Source organism: Passer domesticus, unplaced genomic scaffold, assembly GCF_036417665.1.
Source record: "Passer domesticus isolate bPasDom1 unplaced genomic scaffold, bPasDom1.hap1 HAP1_SCAFFOLD_37, whole genome shotgun sequence".
NCBI lineage: Eukaryota > Metazoa > Chordata > Aves > Passeriformes > Passeridae > Passer > Passer domesticus.
The window spans coordinates 685,548-709,480 of record NW_026990149.1 but is presented as its reverse complement, the minus strand read 5'-3'; the positions used below and the strand labels follow the sequence as shown (position 1 = coordinate 709,480).

Below are 23,933 nucleotides of genomic sequence, written 5' to 3'. Positions count from 1 at the left end.
AGGACTGAGACATGGGACCCCTACATGGAAAAGCTCCCCTCTTCTCCCCAAAAGGACTAAGACTGAAATCCCTACCGTAGGGTGAGGGAAGGCGTGCATGGGGACCAGAGCAAGTTTTGCAAGTGACCACTGGACCGAGAAGACAATGGTTCCTGCCTACGACATCTGCTGCTGACGACACCTGCTGCTGATGGACTACTGATGGACTCCTTGTACCCTTTATCAACAGACTATTTTGAAATGGGTCCCCTTCCCCCATTTCAAAAGGACTATAAAAAAGGTTAGAGCTGACTGATACCTTGGAGATCTCCCCTGACGTGAAGACGACAGGCCTCTTCGTCGACTGGACTTCGAGGGACTTTGTCATCCGCACGTCTGGTAGCTATATACCTCCTTGTCCTCCCTCTCTTCTTTTTCTTTTCCTTATTCTTTCCCCTTTCTTCATTCCCCTTCTCTCTAACGCATCTTTGCTATGGCTACACAATAAAAGTATCTCTGTTGTGATTTTACTGCAAATCCCCTTGCCGTGCCAGTTTTTGCACCCTGAGATCAGTGAAAAAGAACCTTCACGAATCACGTCCTTAGGACGGATCGAGTCACCAGGGCCGGCCCGAGGGCCGAGCGGGGATCGAGAGCCCCAAAGCCGAGGGGCTCCTGGGGGTGCCCAGCTCCTGCCGCCCCCAGCCCAAAAGAGATGCTGGCCAATCAGAGCGCGCGGCGCTGGTGCCGATCCAGTTGCCGGGCGGGAGCTCGGCGCTTGGGCCCCGCCCGGCGATGTGCAGCCAATCAGCGCCCGGCGCGGCTGTGACTCATCGGTTGCCGGGCAGAGCCGCAGCGCCCAGCGCTCCCCGGCAGCGGAATTTGGGGAGGGGGGAGGTGACCCTGGGCATGGGGATGGGGCGTGCGGGGGCAGCCGGGGCCGCACTGGTGGCACTGGTGGTGCTGGCAGCGCCCCCGGCCGCGGGGGGAGCGGGGGGCGCGGGGAGAAGGGGGGCGGGGCCCCAAATTAAACCAAAGCGGGGTCGGGACCCCCAAACGGAGCAGGAGGGGCTGGAACCCCCAAACCCAAACACGGGGGAGGGGATTGGGGATGGGGGGAACGATGGGGAAGGGGCGGGAGAGCGGGGGAAATGAAATATATATATAATATTTTTGACACTTACTTAAATAACTCCAATAATGAGTCAACCTAAAACAACAACTATTAGTATACCATTATCCAGAAATAAAAATAAACAAATTGAATACCAGGAAATACCTGTTGAAAGTTTTAACTCAATAACTAATATATTTTAGATAAAACTAACATACAATCTAACACACCTTAGTAAAACAATTCATATTGCAAATATACTAAACACAAAACCAAGCACCACTAGAATTTCTCCTACATTTTAACCAAACAATTAAACTTTAATAACACCCTTAAGTACTTTCAAATTATTTTTTAAAATTAAATTGTAGTGCTGTTATTTGGATATTGGTTTTTGGATTGTTTGGGTTAGATGATTTGAAAAATGGGATTTTTATAGCAAATTAATCAGCTGAGAAGGTGGCACTCTGCAAACAGAACTGACTGAAAATGAATGGGACAGAAATCAGTAACTCTGAAAGTTTTATTTGCTGTCAAATACATCCCACCCAGCCAGCCCCACACAATTCCCATCCCACTGCTCCCAATTGGGATCCCACTGCTCCCAATCCCCTTCCAACCCCATCTCACCCTGCTGCCTGTGGAAGTGAGTGAGGTTGGCATGGGATTGAGTTTTTTTGAGGAGGGACTGAGCCTTTATGGGTTAAAATTCAGTTGTTTTCAGTGGGATTTGAGTGGTTTTGAGGTGACAGATCCATCCCTCTTGCCTTTTGAAGGGCAAAGAGAGGAAGAACAGAAAAAAATTAAAGCCAAACCAAAAGGAGAATCAGGCAGGTGTGTTCCCAACAGGGATCACAGGGAATGTGGGTCACCAGGGCTGTGCCCAGCGTGGGTCCTGCAGTGGGGGATGGAGCAGGAGCAGCGCACGAAGCTCTTCCCGCACTCGGGGCACTCGCAGGGCTTCCCTCACCGGTGCCTCCGTTGGTGTTGGGTCAAGTGAGAGCTGCTGGAGAAGCTCTTCCCACACTGGGGACACTCGTAGGGCCTCTCCCCAGTGTGGATGCGCCAGTGGGTGACGAGGGTGGAGTTGTGCCTGAATCCCTTACCGCAGTGGGGGCAGCAGAAGGGCCTCTCCTCTGTGTGACTCTGATAGTGCCGGAAAAGATGGGAGCGGATCCGAAACCCCTTCCCACACCTAGAACACTCGTAGGGCCTCACCCCAGAGTGGATCTTTTGGTGCATGATCAGGTTGGAATGCTGACTGAAGCTCTTCCCACACTCCTCACACTCGTAGGGCCGTTCCCCAGTGTGGGTCCTCTGGTGCTGGATCAGGTGGGAGCTCCGGCTGAAGCTCTTCCCACATTCCTCACACTCGTGGGGCCCCTCCCCAGTGTGGATGCGCCGGTGCCTGACAAGACTGCAGTTGTGCCTGAAGCCCTGCCCGCAGTCGGGGCAGCGGAAGGGCCTCTCCTCTGTGTGCGTGCGCTGGTGCACGAGGAGATCAGAGCTGGTCTGAAACCTCTTCCTGCACTGATCACACTCGTAGGGCCGTTCTCCAGTGTGGCTCCTCTGGTGGATGATCAGGTGGGAGCTCCACCTGAAGCTCTTCCCACACTCCTCGCACTTGTGGGGCTTCTCTCCATCAGGAACCTCCTCATGGACCACCAGCTCCGACCTCTGGCTCCATCTCCGGCCGCCTTCCAAGCCCAGGCTGGCTCTTTCCCCCTCAGATCCCCGCCATCTGCGTTTGCAGCCCCTCCTCGTGCGGCATCTCCGGGGCTTTTCCTCCCCGTTGGGTTCCTGCGCCGTGGAGCCGCTCAAAACGGCCTCTGCCACGAGGTTCTGCCACGGGGATTTGTCCTCCCTGCTCTCCATCCTCAGCTCCTGCTCTGGGGGAGGAAGGACAAGGACAGGATGGCATTTGCCTCCGGGCCACAGGCAAGGGCAAGGAGATGCCCCCAGGCTGTCCTGCAGCCGGGGCCGTGCTGGGCTGGGAGATGGAGCAGGAGAGAGGGGAACGGGGCACTGACTTCCTCCTCACCTGCCTCAGTGTCCAGGGACATCTTCCTCTTCCTCACAGCCTCACAAGAACTGGCAATGGGAAATCTTGGTTTGGGGAAAACTAGGGATGAGCACATTGACTTTCAAGGTCTTTCTGCCCAAGTCCATCTCTACAAGTCACCGGCCATCGGGGCTCCAGAAAAACCTCCCAAACACCAAGATTCAGCCTTGAAAAAGCCTCCCAGAAATTCCCTGTACCTGGACCCTCCCCTCTGCTGTCCCAGCTGCTGGGGTCACGCTTACATTGGGGGTCCCCCTTCTCCTCGGTGCCTGCCCTCCCCAGCCTGCTGGCAGTCCCAGCAATCCCAAAAGCTGCCCCCTCTTCGCTCTGCCCATTCAGGGATGCCGGGGCGTTTTGGGCTCCCTTCTGGGCTCCCTTCTCCCCTCATGCTCTGCTCCGGGCTGCAGGGGCTCCAAGGAGTCCCCCCTGCCCCTCTCCAGCCTCTGCAGGCTCCCGCCAATGGCGGCGCTCCCCCCTCTCTGGGCTCCCCACTTTGGGCTCCTGGGGGACACAGGGCTCTGCTCCTCCAGGCTGCCTCTGCCGCCAGCCGCCACCGCCACCCCCCGATGTCCCCCCGAGGGGCCTTTTCCGCTCAGCCTTGCACTTCTTCATTCTCCAAACATCCCCCCAAATAACCCAACCCAGGCACCCCCCAGAATATTTGGGCTGAGCTCCACATCCCTGGGCGCCTCCAGAGTTCCCGTGTGCCTGGCCCTGGGACGACCTGGAACACCTTGGACCCCCATTCCAGCCTTTCCCTGCCCCCAGGCCCATCCTTCTGCAAAAACCAGAGATGCCCTGAACTCCCCCTTCTGGAATATCCAGGGTGTCCCTATGTCATGTCCCACCTTTTTTGGGAAACCCTGGACCCCCCTTTCCTGGGCTCCAGGCCCCCTGGAACTCCGTTCTATCTCTCCCCATCCCTGCCCCCCATTTCCGTGACCCTGATCCCCCCCTGCACCCCCATTCCTGAGATCCCAGACCCCCTTTTTACCCCATTGCCCAGCACTGAGAACCCCCCTGCACCCCCTTATCCAGCACCAACTCAACTTTTTCCCGGCCCCCGCCTCTCCCAGCACCCAGCCCTACTCTTTTCCCTAACCTGAGATTCCTGGGCCCCCATTCCTGCATTTCCCAGCTCCCAGACCCTCCTTTTTTCACTCCCAGGACATCCCGGCACCCCCTTTCCTGGGCACAGGATTCCCTGCACACCCCATCCCAGCTCTCCCAGGCCCTGCACCCCCTTTTCTTGACTCTGAGCCCCTGAACCTCCTTCCCAGCTCGGCCAGCCCTTCAAGTCCCCCTTTCCTTGGCCTCTTGACCCCCCTGGATCCCCAGTCTCTCACGTTCAGCCCCCCAGCTCCCCGATCTCACTGTCCCCCCAGTTCTGCACTCCCTGCAGTACCTGGCAGTGGTGCTGTCGCAGCCCGGCCCCGTCGCCGCGTCCTCTCAGTGCCCGTTCGGGCCCTGCCCGCCCAGCCCGACACGCTCGACTGCGGGGGACACTCCCCTGTGCCCGGGCTACAGGAGAGCGGCCGGGGCTGCCAGCCCTAAACCACAGGAGCAGCTGGCAGACGCTGCTGCAGGAAGAAAGGGCCCACTCTGGGCAGGGGAAAGCCAAGGTTTATTTCAGGGCTCAGGGCAGCTCTGACCCTCAGGGCAACCTGCTGCACACAGCACACACTCAGCCCCTGCACCAGCTTGGAAAGGGGGGCGCAAACAAGGCAAAGATACATCCAACAACCAATGGGGGAAACGGGGCTGTGCAAACCGGGCAGATGGACATGAAGGAGCACAAATGAGGAAGCACCTTAAGGGAGGGCCCTGACCTCTGCCCAATCACTCCACGCCCCTGGGGGAAGATTCTGGAAAGAGGGGAAGGGAGGCCGAGGGATTGACAGAGGCCCAGGGAGGAGTCTGGGGAATGGCTCTGCAGCCACAGGGAGGATTGACATGGCCGAGGAGGGAAGGCACTTGGGGCAAAGCATTTTCAGGAAAGAAGCGGGGCTACATCAGGGAAACCATTGCAAACTGAGAACAAGGAGAATAAAACACAATACAAAACGGCCCGGGGTCCCCCAGTCCTTGATTGTGGGGGACGTGGACGGGACCCCTGCGAGCGCTGGGGCAGCGAGCGGGGCCGGATGGAGCCGCAGAGAGCGGGGATGGTGGGGGGAGCTGAGCTGGGATATTGGGATAGCCAGTGTTACGGAATGAACACAATGGGTCATAATGCCAATCAATAAAATGTTTAATAGAGGATAAAAGAAGCAAAGCACAGCGCTGGGCGACAGAGGGGAGTCACCGCTCCACCAACTGCCGCACCCGAGCCCGAGTCCCATTCCCCCTTTTGAACAGTTCCTTTTCCGGGTTTCACGTCATCCTTCCAGTGCATCTGCAGTGAATCTGAGCATGTTCTCCTTGTTGCTAGGGGGTCTTCATCTGCCTCCTGGTGGTCGTTCGATGAAGGCTCGTCCTCTTCCTCGCACGTATCCCTTTGGCTTACTTGACCTATGTTCTATAATATTGCTTAAAAAGGCACTCGTGGTTAATATTGCTAAAAAGGCATCTGTGGTTATGGTCAGCTCAGCTGATTATGCTTGAGTAACTAGTTCCTGCAAGTAAATTTCCAATTCTTGCTCAACTATTTCATACTTTGCTATGCAATGCAGTTATACATTCAACGGGCAAAAAGAGGGGCTACCACCCCCTCACAATCCCCCCTTTTTCTTTATCAATCTTTTTGTCCGTTGAACCTAGCTAATGCTTCTCTACTAAGCTCTAAATATTCTTCCATTCCTCCCTCTGCCACTGGTTCATATCTCGCTCTTATAAGCATTAGGTGGGCTGCTTCTAATCTTCCTTTTACAATAGCAATTAATCTGTTAAAAATGCAAGGTCCAAAGGTAAGCGTTAAAATAAGCAAAATTAGTGGTCCTGCTATGGTGGATAAAAGGGTGGTTAACCAAGGGGAGTGCGTAAACCAGGATTCATACCAGCTTTGTTGCGCTTCTTGTTATTTCTTCCTTTGCTCTATTTGTTTGCGCAACTCCGCCATCGTATCAATGACGATTCCGGTATGGTCAGCATAGGTGCAACACTCTTCCCTTAGAGCTACACACAATCCTCCTTGTTGTAAAAACAATAAATCTAATCCCCTTCGGTTTTGTAATACTACTTCTGACAAGGATCTAACTGATTTCACTAGGCCATCTATAGCCTTTTCGATCCTACTTAAGTCCTCATCTACTGACATTCTCAGGTCTCTCATTCCTAATTGTTGCTGTACCAATGAGGCTACTCCTGTTCCCACCCCTGCTCCCCCAATAGTTAATAGAACCGCAAGTGTGAGTGCAGTGAGTGGTTCTCTTTTGATCAGATGGTGCTCTGGAGTAATGTGATTTTCATATACGTAATCCTTGGGATGATACGATATTCGGGGTACGATCAATGCCTGTACACAAAATTCTGTTGTTTCATTAAATTTTTCCATGTTAATGCACGGGGTCACTCCAAGTTTATTACAAATCCATTTGGTATTGACTGCAGGAATGAGCCATTTAGCTGGTTTAGAGGGGTTTCTAAGACTTGTCTTGTTCTGGCACAGATGCTCTTTATCCTCGGGGACATTCCCTATACACCTGCCTCTCCCGCTTACTTGAGCCAATGATAGCCCAGGAGAGCCCTCTTGTGGATTTACTTTCCACAAGCATTCTCTAGGGTTCGACCCATTTGCCCTTCTCGCTTTTGCAGGTGACCGTATGGCTTCGTAGAAAGGTGGGTTAACCAGATATCATAGCCAGCACCCATCTGTAAGATTTGGGTATGTATGATTTAAGACTGTAAATGTAGCCTGCATCACTTTCCAAAGGGTTTTGTTATCCGTCTGATTGGCGGGGGTGTTATGAGTGGTGTTTTCCTTTTTGGCTCCCTCAATCCCTGCAGATCCTATCACAGGATTAGGTCCTATAGGGTGTGGATCATGGGGAATTGGCTCCTTTTTTATCACAAAATGTCCTCCTCGATCCTTTCCCGGTTCCCACAGTCTAACTCCCCAGGTTTTTCCTATAATCCAAGTAGGATTGCCCAATTTTTCCTGGGTCACATTAATCTGAAGGCTTTTACAATTCCCAGTTTTTACTAACCCACCCTCAAAGTCAAGTTTGGGAGGAGTGCAAGACTGTGGGTGCCAACCGACTGTTATGTGTGGGTCCCTCCCTCCTCCTGGAACAAATCCATAGGCTATAGTTTCACACCCCCAGTATCCACAGTAAAATTCTCCGGGGTAGTTGCAGTATGACTTTCCAGGATTTGATGCTGGGCACATATAAAACCCCATATTTTGACAGTAAGGCCGTATGGCAATGTCACACAATTGACAGTTAAAGGAGGGGGCTCCTGAAGTTATAGTCTCTGCAAGGACCCGTTGATTTTCCCACCGAATGAGCGACCATTTGAAGGGTTCATGCGATTCTCTTCCTTCTACACAATGAACCAATAACAAGATTATGCATAGAGCTAGATGGTGCCCCTTGTAGGGTAAGGTTAATATCTTATCCTGGTTTTGGTTTCCCCCTCTGTTTACTTCTTTGTCACCTTTCCCCAAATTCCCTCGGACCCTTCTATCTTCGGGCGCTTTTTCCTCCTTCATGAATGATTCCCCATGCAAGACCCCTCTGCCTTGCCTGTCAACTTGGTTGCTACAAGCTACAGGGTAATCCATCTTCTCGGCAGCAAGGATCTTCTTCAGGGGCAGAAATCTCTCGCGCCCACTTATATTTCCGAGTGTTCCAATTTCGTTCTTTTAGTTGCGGGATATCGCATCTGAGCTCTTTAAAGAGCTTCCGACATTTGACCGTCTCTATATCGGTCAGGAATGGTCCAGAGGGCTCGTTGGGGTGGTAGCAATGAAGTTCGGGATTCATCCCCTTTGTAAAGATCTCCCACCAGGCAGGTGATCCCGCTTCTAACTCCCGATTGGCTATTTTCCAATTCAATGTTTCCCAAGTAAGTTTACGTTGCGCGCTCCAGCAGCGTTGACACACACTGCAGGGAGCTCTCCCTCTCCTACAATGAGTCCACCATCGCTCGCCGCAAAGTTTACAACTAAAGCATGCGAATGGATAACAATCACAATCAAGCCAGATACATTTTACCCTAATATCTTTGTGATTAGCATGGGTTCCTCCCGTCCATGCGGCCCCCTTATTTTCTAGTCTAACAGGTCGATAATAGGGCTGCTGAGCTAGATCTTCCAGATATTTACAATAGCCTGGTGCTTCAGAATCCCCAAGAAGCCATTTTTGCAGCTCCCAATTATCTCCTACCCATATATCGCCCGCCCCAACAAGGTCCATTAGAGTTGTGGCCTCCCCCGTTGCAATGTGAGCTTTAGACCTCCTGAATGTCTTTTCACTTTCCAATCCCCCTGATTCGTGTGTTCGTGTTCGAACTGGGTTGGGTCCACTGGTCCCTTAATCCGACTGGCATGTGTCCATCCTCTCTCTACAGTTCGTACCGCAGAGTCTGTGGTGATCAGGACCAGGTACGGTCCTTCCCACTTTGGAGTGAGGGAGTCTTCCTTCCAGCTCCGAATCAGGACCCAATCGCCAGGTTGCACCTGATGTAATACAAGGTCTAAGGGTGGTCGTTGAGCCCACATTCCTTTTTCCCACAATTTCCTCTTATAGTTCATTAATACACTGAGGTATTTGTTAATATTTTGGTCAGAAACATTAGGGTGGGATTGGACCCTTTCAAGGGAATATGGCATCCCATACAGCATTTCGAATGGGGATAATCCTAGGTCCGCCCGTGGCCGAGTCCGGATATTCAGTAATGCTAATGGCAAACATTTCACCCAAGATAGCTTTGTTTCCAGCACAAGTTTTGTAAGTTGTTTCTTAATTTCCCCATTCATTCTTTCGACTCTTCCCGAGCTTTGGGGGTGCCAAGGGGTATGTTTCTCCCACTTGATGCCTAAGGCATCCGCCAAGGCTTGGGTAATTTTTGAGGTAAAATGTGGTCCTTTATCGGAATCTATGATTTCTGGTATTCCATATCGGGGTATTATTTCCTCAAGTAACAGCTTGGTCACAGTTTGGGCTGTCTCTCGAGTCGTAGGGAATGCTTCTACATAGTGAGTTAAATGATCTACCATTACCAAAAGATATTTTATCCTTCCTACCTTGGGAAGCTCAGTGAAGTCTACCTGTAGGTGGGAAAAGGGCATCTTTGCTACTGGCCTCCCTCCTAAGGGTGGTTTCCTCAAATTTCTTCTGTTTATTCGTAAACACGTTGGGCAGCTTTTGGTTATGTTTTTTGCTAAATCATGCAGACCTACAGTCATATACTGGGTCGCAAAATGATCAACCAATCCCTGAGCTCCCCAATGTGTTTTCTGATGCATTTTACTAAGAATTTGGCAAGCAACTGCCTTTGGTAAAACTCTTCTCCCATCATTTAATTGCCAATTTCCTGATACCTCTTTCACCCCTAATTGTGCCAGCTTCTCCCTCTCTTCTTCAGTGAATACAACTTGTCCCTGATGTGTTTCCTCTGATCTTTCCCCATTCTCCCTTAGAATTAAAGTTTCCACTAACGCAGCTCTTTTTGCCTCATGATCTGCTGCATTATTGCCTCTGCTTCGATAGTCCAACCCACGCTGATGTCCCTTCAGGTGAACTACAGCTATCTTTGTGGGACCTCTCAGGGCCTGTAAAAGATCTATTATTAGTTTTTGATGTACTAAGCCCTTTCCTTGTGAATTTATTAAACCTCTTTCTTCCCATAATTTCCCAAATGTATGCACCACCCCATATCCATATTTGGAATCTGTATATATAGTGCCTTCCTTACCTTTCAGTAATTTTAAAGCCCTTAGAATAGCATATAGTTCGCAAGCTTGGGCGGACCAAGTTTTGTCTAAGGTCCCAGACTCTATTATTCTTAAATCCGGTCCCCCCACTATAGCATATCCCGACTTCCTTTGGCCCTCTACTACCCTGGAGGAGCCATCTACAAAAAGTTTCTCCCCAGTCTCCAATTCTTCTTCTTCAAGATCAGGCCTGATTTTTGTTTCTTCCTCTATGGTAATTACACAGTCATGGGTCAGTGGGCCAACTTCGGGTTCCCCAAAGAGAAAAGAGGCGGGGTTCTGTATTGAGGTGGTTTCTAAAGTAAAATTAGGAGTTTCTAACAAGATTCCTTCATATTTAAGTAATCTTGCATCTGATATCCATTTTTCTGCTTTTTGTTGCATTACACCCCGAATGTTATGTGGAGTGAACACCTTTAAAGAGGCGTTGAAGGTGATTTTTCTGGTTTCTTCCACTAACATTGAACACCCTGCAATTATCTGTAAACAGTTTGGCCACCCCCTGCTAACAGGATCTAAAATCTTTGATAAATATGCAATAGGTTTCTTTCTCCCCGCCCACTCTTGAGTAAGTACCCCATATGTTACCCCGTCTGCAATGTTAACAAATAGGAAGAAAGATCTATTCAAGTCGGGAAGGCTTAAGACCGGAGCATGAACTAAGGTTTCTTTCAATTTCTGGAACTGGAGTTTTTCCTCCTCTGTCCACTTGAGGTGTCCCTCTTGAGTCAATTTATGATATAAAAACCTCGCTTTCCCACTGTAGTTTTCAATCCATTGTCTGCAATACCCTATAAGTCCTAATATTTGTCGGATTTGTCTCTTATTTTGAGGTAGAGGAAGATCAAGAATCGCCTGTACTCTTTCTGGGTCAATGCGCTTTTCACCCTTTTTCAGATAATGCCCCAAGTACTTTACTTCTTCCTCTACAAATTGCAATTTAGCTTTAGAGACCTTTAGCCCCTTTAGTCCTAAAAAATTTAAAAGCTTGATACTTTCTTCCCGGACCTTAGCTTCCTGTTGTCCTGCAATTAACAGATCATCTACATATTGAATTAACTTTACTTCAGGATCTGGAATATAGTCCTGCAAAATTTGTTCCAATGCTTGCCCAAATAAATTAGGGGACTCCGTGAACCCCTGGGGGAGCACGGTCCATCTTAACTGCTGTCGCCTTCCTGTGTCGGGATCCTCCCACTCAAAGGCAAAGTAATCTCGACTGGCTTTATCCAAAGGACATGCCCAAAAGGCGTCTTTCAGGTCTATCACACTGTACCACTCGTTTTCTGGCCCTAGTTTACTTAAAAGGGTGTAGGGATTGGCCACTACGGGAAATCGGGCAACCGTCCGTTTATTGATTTCCCTCAGATCATGGACTAGTCTGTAAGATCCATCAGCCTTCTTTACTGGTAATATTGGAGTATTAAAAGGTGACATACAAGGTTCTAGCAGTCCTCTAGCTAAGAGCCTTTCAATCTCGGGCTTGAGTCCCCTCCTCCCCTCCAATGAAATAGGATATTGTTTTACCCTTACAGGGACCTCTGGGTCCCTAATCTTCACTGTAAATGGTATCATTTCCAATTTACCCACTGTCCCGGGATTATACCATACTTCAGGATTTATTTTATTTTCGTCCTCTAGTCGGAGAGGACAGAGTCGAATTTTCAACTCTTTCTCTACTACTTCAATTTGGACTCCTAATTCTATCATTAAATCTCTCCCTAGTAAGTTATAATCAGCTTCTGGTACTAGTAAAAATTCACCCACCCCTATTTTACTTCCAGATTCTACCACTACTTCTTTAATAACTTGTACCTCAAATGGTTCCCCCTTTGCCCCAACCACCGTAGCCGTTTGTTTTGACAGTTTGCAACCTCTAGGTAAAAATTGGACGGTGGATCTTTCTGCCCCAGTATCGACCAAGAATTCTATCTCCTGGCCTTGGGGACCTACCTTTAATTTTATCAAGGGCTCTTTTTGATGTTTTTGGGTCCCCAGAAGATAAAGCCCCTGACCCCCCTAATCGTCCTTAAACTCCTTCTCATCTCGAATTCGGATTCGGCATTCTCTCCTAAAGTGCCCCTTTTTCCTGCAGTAAAAGCAGGTCTTTGGTTCCGCACTTTCCTTCAAATTCCCCACTTTCCCATACTCCCAGGGCCGCTTCATCCTCTGCTCCTGATCCTGTCTCCTATCTTCTCGTACCGCAACAACCATCATTCTAACTTGCCGTTTGTGACTCTCTTCCTCTCTCCTAACATACACCTTCTGAGCCTCTCGTAACAACTCGTCCAATCCCCTGTCTTGCCAATCCTCCATCTTTTGTATCTTTTTCCTAATATCCTCCCATGATTTTGAAACAAAATGTACCTTCAATACCGCCTGCCCCATCTGCCCATCCGGATCCATTCCTGAATAGAGTTGGAAATTCTTTCGCAACCTCTCCAACCATTCTGTGGGAGTTTCATCTTTCTTTTGTCTTTCATTAAAAGCCTTGTTGATGTTTTGGCCTCTCGGGACTGATTCCCTAATTCCTTGCACAATTATTGTCCTTAAATCCTGCATATGGACCCTCTGAGCCGGATTTTGATGATCCCAGTTTGGGTTCTGGAGGGGCCATTTTGTGTCAGCTGCTGGTCCCTGGGCATGTTGTGCATCCCATATACGCATGCCTTCTCGCCTGATCATGTTTTTCTCCTCTGCTGTAAACAGGATATTTAATATGGATTGCAACTCCTCCCAGGTATACATACTGGGTCCCAAAAATTGATCTACCTTTTCAGCCACCCCCAAGGGATCCTCTAAAAGATGTCCCATTTCCTTTTTGAATTCCCTGACGTCACCTGAGCTTAAGGGAACCGAGATAAACCCAATCCCTGGTTGAGGCCCCCCCATGGGCATTTCTCTTAAGGGATACAATTTGCCACGCGTTTGGCTGCGTGTTACCGGGCCTGTAGTATTACGGGGCTCAGTCGGTTGATCCTGGTCCGAATTGGAATCCTCATCCGACGAAGGGTGAGGAGTGTTAGGTGCAAGGGGCGGGGCGTAAGGAGGGGGTGCGATGATCAAATCTCCTTGTCGTCCCTTCCTTTTCCCCGACTTCTCAGAAAGCTTAAAAATAAATACTTCCGGACGTCCTACCCACACTCGGGCATAATCGCTCTCCTCAGGATCCGAAGGCTCCTTGCTGTTTACCCATATATTCAGTTGTTGTCTCACCCAGTCTTCTGGTGATCCATATATGGGCCAGAAGACACTCTTGGAAATTTCCTTTCCTCCCCATACTTCCATAAATAGTGTATCATCTTTGCCTTATCTTTCCCTGATGTCCCTGGAAAGTGTTTCCAATTTCCTAGCAAAAATCCCAGGGGACTATCCCTGGGGATAGGTGGCAACTTGATTCCTGTAGTGGGTTTACTCTTCCCCTGCCCCATTCCTCCGGAGTGCCTTCAATCAGTTCACAAATACCAGTCGCTTCCCCTGGTTCGTGGCTCATTCCCTCGCGGGAACCGCACTACTGAGGGTCCACACTCGCTTAGGGAATCTGGCTGCCAGTTCCCCTCTCACACACACACCTCTCGCCACACTCCGGGATCCCGACCCCACCCGAACGGATCCCGTTTATACTCACGCGTCCTGCGTCTTCGTCTGGACTCTGTGCACAGATCTTTTAAGGGGTCCACCTACCCCTGGGCCCGGTTTTCGGTTTGCTTCCTTATCCTCTCGTATCCAGGTTCGTCGGTTCGTCGGTCCTGTTTAGAGGCGGACTCCGAGAACTCAGGACCCGCCAAACGAGCGGGGGCGCGCCTTCCCAAGGAGGAGTTCGCCGCAAGTCCAGGATCCGAGTCACGGCACCAAATCTGTTATGGAATGAACACAATGGGTCATAATGCCAATCAATAAAATGTTTAATAGAGGATAAAAGAAGCAAAGTACAGCGCTGGGCGACAGAGGGGAGTCACCGCTCCACCAACTGCCGCACCCGAGCCCGAGTCCCGTTCCCCCTTTTGAACAGTTCCTTTTCCGGGTTTCACGTCATCCTTCCGGTGCATCTGCGGTGAATCTGCGCATGTTCTCCTTGTTGCTAGGGGGTCTTCATCTGCCTCCTGGTGGTCGTTCGATGAAGGCTCGTCCTCTTCCTCGCACGTATCCCTTTGGCTTACTTGACCTATGTTCTATAATATTGCTTAAAAAGGCACTCGTGGTTAATATTGCTAAAAAGGCATCTGTGGTTATGGTCAGCTCAGCTGATTATGCTTGAGTAACTAGTTCCTGCACAGTAAATTTCCAATTCTTGCTCAACTATTTCATACTTTGCTATGCAATGCAGTTATACATTCAACGGGCAAAAAGAGGGGCTACCACCCCCTCACAGCCAGGGCTGGGATATTGGGATAGCCAGGGCTGGGATATTGGGATAGAAGTGGGGGCAGCTTTTGGGATTGCTGGGACTGCCAGCAGCCTGGGGAGGGCGGGTACCAATGAGAAGGGGGACCCTCAATGCAAGCGTGACCCCAGCAGCTGGGACAGGGGAGCCCCTGAACAGCAGAGGGGCGGGAGCAGGGGTGGGGAACTCCTGGGGAGGGTTTTTCAGGGCTGAATCCTGGTGTTTGGAAGGTTTTTCTGGAGCCTAGGTCGCTGGTGACTTGTAGAGATGGACTTGGGCAGAAAGACCTTCAAACTCAATGTGCTCATCCCTTGGTTTTCCCAAATCAGAATTTCCCATTGCCAGTTCTTGTGAGGCTGTGAGGAAGAGGAAGATGTCCCTGGACACTGAGGCAGGTGAGGAGGAAGTCAGTGCCCCTTTCCCCCTCTCTCCTGCTCCATCTCCCAGCCCAGCACAGCAGAACCCCGTGGCAGAGGCTGTTTTGAGCGGCTCCACGGCGCAGGAACCCAACGGGCAGGAAAAGCCCCGGAGATGCCGCACGAGGAGGGGCTGCAAACGCAGATGGCGGGGATCTGAGGGGGAAAGAGCCAGCCTGGGCCGGGAAGGCGGCTGGAGATGGAGCCAGAGCTCGGAGCTGGTGGTCTGTGAGGAGGTTCCTGATGGGGAGAAGCCCCACAAGTGCGAGGAGTGGGGGAAGAACTTCAGGTGGAGCTCCCACTTGATCAGGCACCAGCGGAGCCACACTGGGGAACGGCCCTACGAGTGTGATCAGTGCAGGAAGAGATTTCAGACCAGCTCTGATCTCCTCGTGCACCAGCGCACGCACACAGAGGAGAGGCCCTTCCGCTGCCCCGACTGCGGGCAGGGCTTCAGGCACAACTCCACCCTCGTCACCCACCGGCTCATCCACACTGGGGAACGGCCCCACGAGTGTGAGGAATGTGGGAAGAGCTTCGGGCACATCTCTACCCTGATCCAGCACCAGAGGACCCACTCTGGGGAGAGGCCCCACGAGTGTGGGGAGTGTGGGAAGAGCTTCAGCCGGCGTTCCAGCCTGATCGTCCACCAAAAGATCCACACTGAGGAGAGGCCGTACGAGTGTTCCGAGTGTGGGAAGGGGTTTCGGATCCGCTCCCATCTCTTCCAGCACTATCAGAGTCACACAGAGGAGAGGCCCTTCTGCCTCTCCTTCTGCCCTTCACTGCGGGAAGGGATTCAGGCACAACTCCACCCTCGTCACCCACCGGTGCATCCACACTGGGGAGAGGCCCTACGAGTGTCCCCAGTGTGGGAAGAGCTTCTCCAGCAGCTCTCACTTGACCCAACACCAACGGAGGCACCGGTGAGGGAAGCCCTGCGAGTGCCCCGAGTGCGGGAAGAGCTTCGTGCGCTGCTCCAGCTCCATCCCCCACTGCAGGACCCACGCTGGGCACAGCCCTGGTGACCCACATTCCCTGTGATCCAGGGTGGGAACACACCTGGCTGCTTCTCCTTTTGGTTTGGCTTTAATTTTTTTCTGTTCTTCTTCTCTTTGCCCTCCAAAATCCAAGAGGTATCAATCTGTCGCCTCAAAACCACTCAAATCCCACTGAAAACAACTGAATTTTAACCCATAAAGGCTCAGTCCCTCCTCAAATTGCTTGTTCCCTCCTCAAAAAAACTCAATCCCAGGCCAAACTCACTCCAGTCCACAGCCGCCAGGTTGAGATGGGGTTGGAAGGGTGTTGCCATGATATTTTAGTGAAAAAGCCTCTGCTAGGATTTTTCCTGTCCTGAGGAGCTGAGGGCCTCAGGAAAGAAATGTAAACAATGGCTATCTGCTGCTGTGGAATGCCACAGGTGCATCTTCCATTGGTTCATGTGGATTGTTTTCAATCAGTGACCAATCACAGCCACCTGTGCCAAGGCTGTGAGCAGTCACAAGATTTTTGTTATTGATTCCTATTCTATTCTTGTCTTTGTAGCCTTCTGATCTTCTTCTCTCTGTTCTTTTTAGTATAGTTGTAATGTAGTATTTTAGTATAATATATAACATAATAAATCAGCCTTCTGATGAAAATGGAGTCAAGCCTCGTGTCCTCGTCCAAGGGAACACAGTTTAAACAAGACTCCCCGACACATGAAATGTTTTGAGCCAATAATCTCCTCCAGTCTCTCACAATAGGCAATGTTGGAGGTGAATCCCAGTTCTGACCATGGGCACCTGGAAAAGGCAAGTTCTTTTCCATAGGAAGGGAAGGGCAGAGCCCCAGTGTTTGGAGGGCAGGTGAGAATCTCACTAGGCCAATGCCTGCCAGACTTGTCAGGAATGGCAGATTTTGTCTGGGAGCAGTCTTTGAATTTAGGGAATTTTGAAGGTGGAAGCCCAATCTTGGCCATGGGCACCTGTAGAAGGACATTCTTTCCACAAGAAGGAAAGCACTGAGCCTTCCCCAGTGTTTTGGGGACAGATGAGAGGTGACCCTCATGAAACCGTTGTCAGCCAGTCTTGTCCTGGCAATATTCCTATGGGAATAATCCCTGGATATAAGGAAATCTGGAGATGAAATCCCAATTCTGGCCATGGATGCCTGCAGGAGAAGGACAGATCTTTTCCATATGAAAGAAAGTATGGAGCACAAGTGTTTCAACAGCAGAAGAGAAGAGGCCTTCAACATGCCATGGTCAGTTGGACCAGTCAGGCAGTCCATGGGAGGCCAAACCAGCCAGACCTCTTCTGTGTTGCCGTGGTTTTAAGAGGCCCTGCAGTATCACCATGGTCCCCTTGGTTCCACAGGGCCCCACAGTGTCCTAATGGTGCTTTGATTCCATGGGGTCCTGCAGTGTTACAATGGTGCTTTGGTTCAATGGGGGTCACACAATGTCACAATGGCTCCTGGGTTGCAGAAGGCCCCGAATGTCACAATGGTCCCAACAAGTCCATAAGGCCTTGCAGTGTCACAGTGGTCTCTGTGGTTCCCCAGGCCCCACAATGACACGTGACTCCTCTATTCCATGAGACTGCAGTGTTACAATGGACCTTTGGACCACGGGGTTTTGCAGTGTTACAATGGTCTCCTTTGGCTCCACAGAGACACAATGGACCACTGATGACACCAGGCCCCACAATGTCACAATGAACCTTTGGCTCCATGCAGCCCTGCAGTGTCACAAAGGCCTCTTGCTTTCACAAGGCCCCACAAGATCACAATGGTCCTCTTGGTTCTGTGGGGACCCCCAGGGTCACAATGGTCTCACTGGTTCCATGAGGCCTCTCAGAGTCACAATGCTTTGCTTATTCCATGGGGCCTCATAGTGTCACAATGGTCTCCATGATCCCCTGACTCCATTGTGTGTCACAATGGCCCCTTGGTTCCATGAGGCTGTGAAGTCTCTTAATGGTCCCTCCATTGTGCCATGAGGCCTTGCAATGTCACAATGGACCTTTGGCACTATAGGGTCTCACAGTGTCACTATGGTCCCTTGGTCTCACAGGGCCCCACAGTGTCACCATGGTCCCTTGGTTCCATGGGCCCTGTGCTGCTGCATTCCCCCCTCCCCTTCTCAGGCCGCCCTGCCAGCTCAGAAATGCTCCTTGGGCCTCGGCCTTGGCCAACAGCCCCTGGGCTCAGCTCCTCTGCAGCTCAGCACAAACACTGTCTGCTCCAGGAACTGCTGTGCCCAACCAGCTCCTGGTTGCTGTAGGAGCAGCCCTGGGAACTGTTTGTGTTCCCTCAGAGGCACAACATCCCTGTTCTCACAGTGCCAAAGAAAGCTGTTGATGCCAAGTGCGGCCAGGATGAACCATTGCTGTGACTGCAGCCCCTCTCTTGGGGCCCTACAAACAGCACTGCAAAAGGAGCCCCTTGGAGCTCTCCTGGGCCAGCGACTCCCTCTGAGTGGGGCCTCTCCCAGCCGGGAACTCTCCCGTTTGCTGCACTCGGGGATCCTGAACAACGAGGGAGCCTGGGCCGATCCCCCCACTCCTCCAGGCTCAACCCTTCACCCGCTGGGGAGATGGCAAAGCATCCACAGGGAGCATTTCCTGCCCTCAGGGGAATTTCTCACAGGTGCCTTGCACTGCCTCTTTGTGTCTGTGTGCACACAGGAGTGCCTGTGCTGGGGAAATGTGGCAGAAATGCTGCTCTCGGAGGGGTTGGTGTGCCTTGCATAGCTGAGTCAGTCAGGCCTGTAGGTGAGGTTAAGTCACAAGGTCTAAGCTAAGTGAAAAGTTCTAAGAGTTGTTCTGAGTGTTGTTCTGAGTGTTCTAAGAGTTGTTCTAAGTGAACTGCTTCTAAGAGTTGTTCTTTGGCTAAGTTGTTAAGTTTAATATAAGTTACAAGCTAAGATAAATATTGTTAAGTGTTATTCCTCTTTTAAATTGATAAGTCATAGGTTTTAAGTTAGGTTAAATAGTGTTAAGTGCTGTTCTTTTGAAAAATTGTGAAGTTGAAGGTATCAGTTAAGGTTAAGGTGTAAGTTAAGTCCTGTTGAGTTTGAGCTCTGTTCAGCTTTTAGGCCGTATTCCTTTTATCCTTGCCATCACTGTCCTTGTGTCACACACACACAGAGGGACATTTCATGGTTCATTTGTGGTTGGATTACCTGGATTTTGTATGGTTTTGTTGTTACTGTGTTTCCTTGTTGTGCCTGAAGTGTCCAATCAAGAATGTCTCTTGCCAAGGAACTTTGTGGTGCTGTCCCTTAATATTAAATCTGGTTTTTGCTGATCCCTTGCTGGGGATTTTTTCAGCACTCTCAAGCCCTCATTCAGACCAGGGTGAAGGAGCCTTGGCCCAGGCTCTGGCCCTGGGGGACACACAGACACTGCTGGGGGGTCCCTGTGCCCCTGTCCCACCTCCCACAGCCCCGGCCCCCCGTCCCCGTGTCAGGCTCTGGGGTCGATCTCGTGGAACATCCTCTGGGGGAGGCTGCGGCGCGGGGGGCGGGGGGACCCGGGGGGACAGGGGACCCCGCTGTGCACGAGCAGTGTTGGACTGCTCTGGGGGGAACTGTGAGGCGGGCTGGAGCAGAGTGACCTCCTCAGTGACCTCACACATCCCCTGTGATGCCATAGCCCCCTATAATGTCGCACAGACCCCTTGCAATGTCACAGAGCCATCTCTGTGATTGCACAGAGCCCCCCCTTTGATGTCACACAGCCTTCTGTGATGTCACATCCCACTCTGAGACCCCTTTGATATCAAAGAGCCAAACAGAGTCAACAGATGTCACAGAGCCAACTCTGGGATGTCACCCTGGAATGTCATGCTGCTGCACTGTGATGTCACAGAAGACTCTGTGACGTCAGAATGTTACCATGTGACGTCACAGTCTGTTCTGTGATGTCACAGCCTGCTCTATGATGTTACACAGCAACCCAGTGATGTCCCAACCCACTCTCTGATCTCACAGAGCCACCCTCTATGATGGCTGAATCTGCTCCATGGCCTCACACCCTACTCTATGATGTCACAGCGAGCTGTGTGATGTCACAACCCCATCAGTGATGTCACTAAACCCTCTCTGTGATGTCATACTGCCACTCTGTAATGTCACAGCACACACTTTGACATCACAGCCTGCTCTATGATGTCATACAGCCATGCCATGATGTCACAGCCTGCTCTGTGATGTCACACAATCCCCTCTGTGATGCTCTAGCTGCTCGACAACCTCACACAACAAACTCTGTGATGTCATAGCCCAACCTGTGACCTCACACAGCCCACTCTGTGCTGTCACACAGCCCCTTGCTGACATCACAGCTGCTCTGTGCCTCTAGGACACAGCCACAGAGGTGCTGCTCTGACATAGCCCCCTCTGGGACATCCCCCAGCCCCTGCCAGTGCTGAGCCCTGTCAGCTCTGGCTGTGCCCTGCTGGTGTCCCTGAGCTGCCCTGGCAGTGCCCCAGCCCTGCTGGGCTGTGCCCAGGAGCTGCTCCTGGCCAGAGCTGTCTCTCTGCAGTGCTGCCCTTGCCAGGAGCTGCCTCTGGGCCAGGAGCCCGGCCCAGCTCAGCAGCACAGACACAGCACCAGGACTTTAATCACCCTCTGGGGCTTTGCTGCTCTTTGTGTCTGCCATGGCCAAAGTGCTGCCCAAGTTGGCTCTGTCAGGGCCTTGTAGCTGCTGCCCATCCCTGTGCCCTGTGCAGCCCAGGCTGTCCTACGGTGTCCCTGCCCTGGCCCCTGTCCCTGCAGGCTGTCCTCATCCACCGCTGCCCCACCTGGCTGGCCCCTTCCTTTGCTGACAGCTCTGCCTCCTGCCTGCCTCTGCCTGCCACACAAAGCCTTGGCCTTGATACCAAAAGGGCTAATTCAATTTTTACCATGCCTGTGAACTTTTAGCACAGGAACAAGGCATGCAGGGGCTGCTTTCCCAGCAAGGATAGTTGGAAGAGAAGAGGACATTTGGCCAAAGAATGCAGAGAAAAAAGAAGGACTGAAACTGGGACGTTGGGGTGGGTTTTATGGAGATGGGTAAATTGTAATACACATTTAGCAACTCTATATAAGCAACACACTGGTAGAATTACATGTCCACATAAGGTTAGGAGTTATCCCTCACTAAACCTCAGGCCTGAATAAATGATCCCCTCCTAAAGAGCAAATTAGTGTTAAGGAGCCTTATTCTGATATTTCGGAGATTTGGTGATGGCAGGGCCTCATGGAACCAAGGAGTCAGCTGTGACACTGTGCACACTCATGGAACACAGGGTCCACTGTGACACAGAAGAACCTCATGGAACCAAAATCCATTTTGGCACACTGGGGCCACATTGAACCAATGGCCCATTGTGACACTGCGGATCCAAGGAGATCACTGTGACCCTGAGAAACCTCTCGGAACCAAGGGGCCGTTCTGACACAGCAAGGTCTCGTGGAACCATGGGTCCATTGTGACACTGCAGAACCTCACGGAACCAAGGTGACCGTGTTCTACTACGGAACCTCACAGAACCAAGGGACCACAGTGCCACTGCAGAACCTCACAGAACCAAGGTGACCGTGTTCTACTATGGAACCTCATGGAACAAAGGAATCATGGTGACACTACAGAACCTCACGGAACCAAGGTGAGCATGATCTACTACAGAACCTTACAGAACCAGGGGACCATGGTGACACTGCAGAACCTCGTGGAACCAAGAGTCCATTGTTACACTGTGGGGCCCTGTGGAACCAAGGGGACCACAGTGCCTTTGGGGTGCCGCATGGAACAATGGAAACTTTTCTGACACTTTAGGACCCACAGGAACCAAGGGGCCATTATGGCATGGCAGGGCCTCATGGAATCAAGGGGGCTACAGTGAGCACTGTGGGTCTCCATGGGATGAAGGGTTCAATGAAACCAAGGATAACATTGTGACACTCTGGGGCATCATGGTGAATCATTAAAACTGAAAATCATGCACAAAGAATCTAACCAGTCCAAGTTAGAAAGTGGTGTGTTTATTATTGCCGGGGTCGGCTGTTACTTGTCTCTGCCCCAGCACGGGAAAAAGTGGTTCCAGGTAGGCCGCGCTCTCGAAGAAGGAGTCTGGACTCTTGCTTTTAGGTCTTCAGTCGAGTTTATTATTTCTTATCTACAAAGATTTTCTGTCTGTCCAGCTGAGGTCTGATCAGCAAGACAGCCAAAGGCACTCTCCCCCGCCCACGAGGCGGTTGTCTCTTTTATAATGAAAACTACGTATTAGATATTTACCTTTAATTCCCAATACTTTCTGCCCTTGTTGGCAAGTGTACTCTTTCTATGAACCAATCCACACATGCCAACATCATCCTGAACATGGATGCCAAGGAGAAGAAAGAAGAAGGACAGGGCACGCCCAAATTCCTCCATCTTGGGACTCCTGATCCATGCACAGAATTCTAGACCCCCCTGTACAATACATAAAACCCCCCTGTACAGTGCATTCTAACTTAAGTTCTAACAAGTGAATAACATCCCCTCACCATTCAGACTTGAAACTCTCTCATCTCCTCACATTCAGGTGTCATTTCTTTAAAAGGATCAAAGTCAAGCCGCCAGGTACTTTTGGCAACATTCCAGGGCCTCCGAGCCCCCCAAGGGTTGTCTCGGTAGCTCTGGACATCCGGAGTGATGTACTGAGTTCCCACAATTATGCTGGCAGGCAGCACGGGGCAGTTGTTCTTGAAATGTGTGACAATGTTGTACAAGGATTTTTGCCTTCTATTTCCCAAAATAATACATATGCAAAACCCAGCACCTCCCCTCCCCGCTCTGTATTAAAATGAGGTCATTAGTCCTTCACGCCTGCGCAGTTCTTCTCTGGAATTGGGTCGGTGGTCTCCAATTGGGTAGGTGGTCTTAAGGGATGAAGTCAGGAATGTCTTCATCAGATCTCTGTGACCCTCTGGCACCATCCAAGGCTCCCTGCTTCATGATGGATTGACACAGAGTCCAGGTGCTGGGCATAGTTCTACTGGTTTCAGTATGTTCCTATAATGGTTCACTTGCTCCACTTCCTTCTACAAATGAGCTCATAATATAACAATTAGCTTTAGGTTAAGCATCTAATAATCATTAACCTAGTGTTGGTGTATCTAACTTCAATATGAACTGGTTCTAACCCTCAACTAAAATCTTGACCCTTTAAAATCATGATTCAGAAGTTAGGCTTCTTCCTTTTATGAGCTATAGCTGCTGTAATATTTCTTCCTTGCTTGATGTTGTTTCATTTGGCTCATCACCAGTGCAGTCCAAGGCATGCAAGTAGTGACCATGCCCATGGACCAAAAGATGACTACATCTAAAACAGCACAAAGGATTATGGTGTTAAAGAAACAAAGTAATTCAGAAGACCCCTTCAAATAAGCGAGATTGATTTGTGAAAAAAATGAGCAAATAATGAAGGCTAGAAAACAAGGAATATTGCTCAAGCCAAATGATTTATAAAAAGGGAGGACTGTGAAAAATGCATATTATATGACGGACTCTTTGCAAATATTAAAAGCAATACTGTATGCGTTGTGTTGGAAAGTTATGTTGTATTAATTTGTAGTACTGCATTAATCCTTTTAACAGGCTATTGCTTTTAAGGGTTAATCCTTTGCTAGCGAGGTGTGCTTTTGTGTGGCAGAGAGCAAAACACACCAAGACGTCTGTAATTCTATGCTTTTTATGGTCCTTTATTATACTAACTCTGACTGTCCAAGTTCTTACAGCTCTAATTATTATTACTAATTTCATAATTATTTTATTATTATTAAAATTTTAAAATTTTAGAACAAGCGATTGGCATTTTTCAAGATGAATCAGAGGAAAATTAAAGCCGAACCAAAAGGAGAAGCAGGCACGTGTGTTCCCAGCATGGGTCACAGGGAATGTGGGTCACCAGGGCTGTGCCCAGCGTGGCTCCTGCAGTGGGGGATGGAGCTGGAGCAGAGCACGAAGCTCTTCCCGCACTCGGGGCACTCGCAGGGCTTCCCTCACCGGTGCCTCCGTTGGTGTGGGGTCAAGTGAGAGCTGCTGGAGAAGCTCTTCCCACACTGGGGACACTCGTAGGGTCTCTCC

General features: G+C 50.5%; 1 pseudogene; it reads left to right on the top strand.

The window, feature by feature from the left end:
• LOC135292506 (zinc finger protein 850-like) overlaps positions 1-23,933 on the top strand; it is a 113,480-nt pseudogene that overhangs the window by 2,282 nt on the left and 87,265 nt on the right.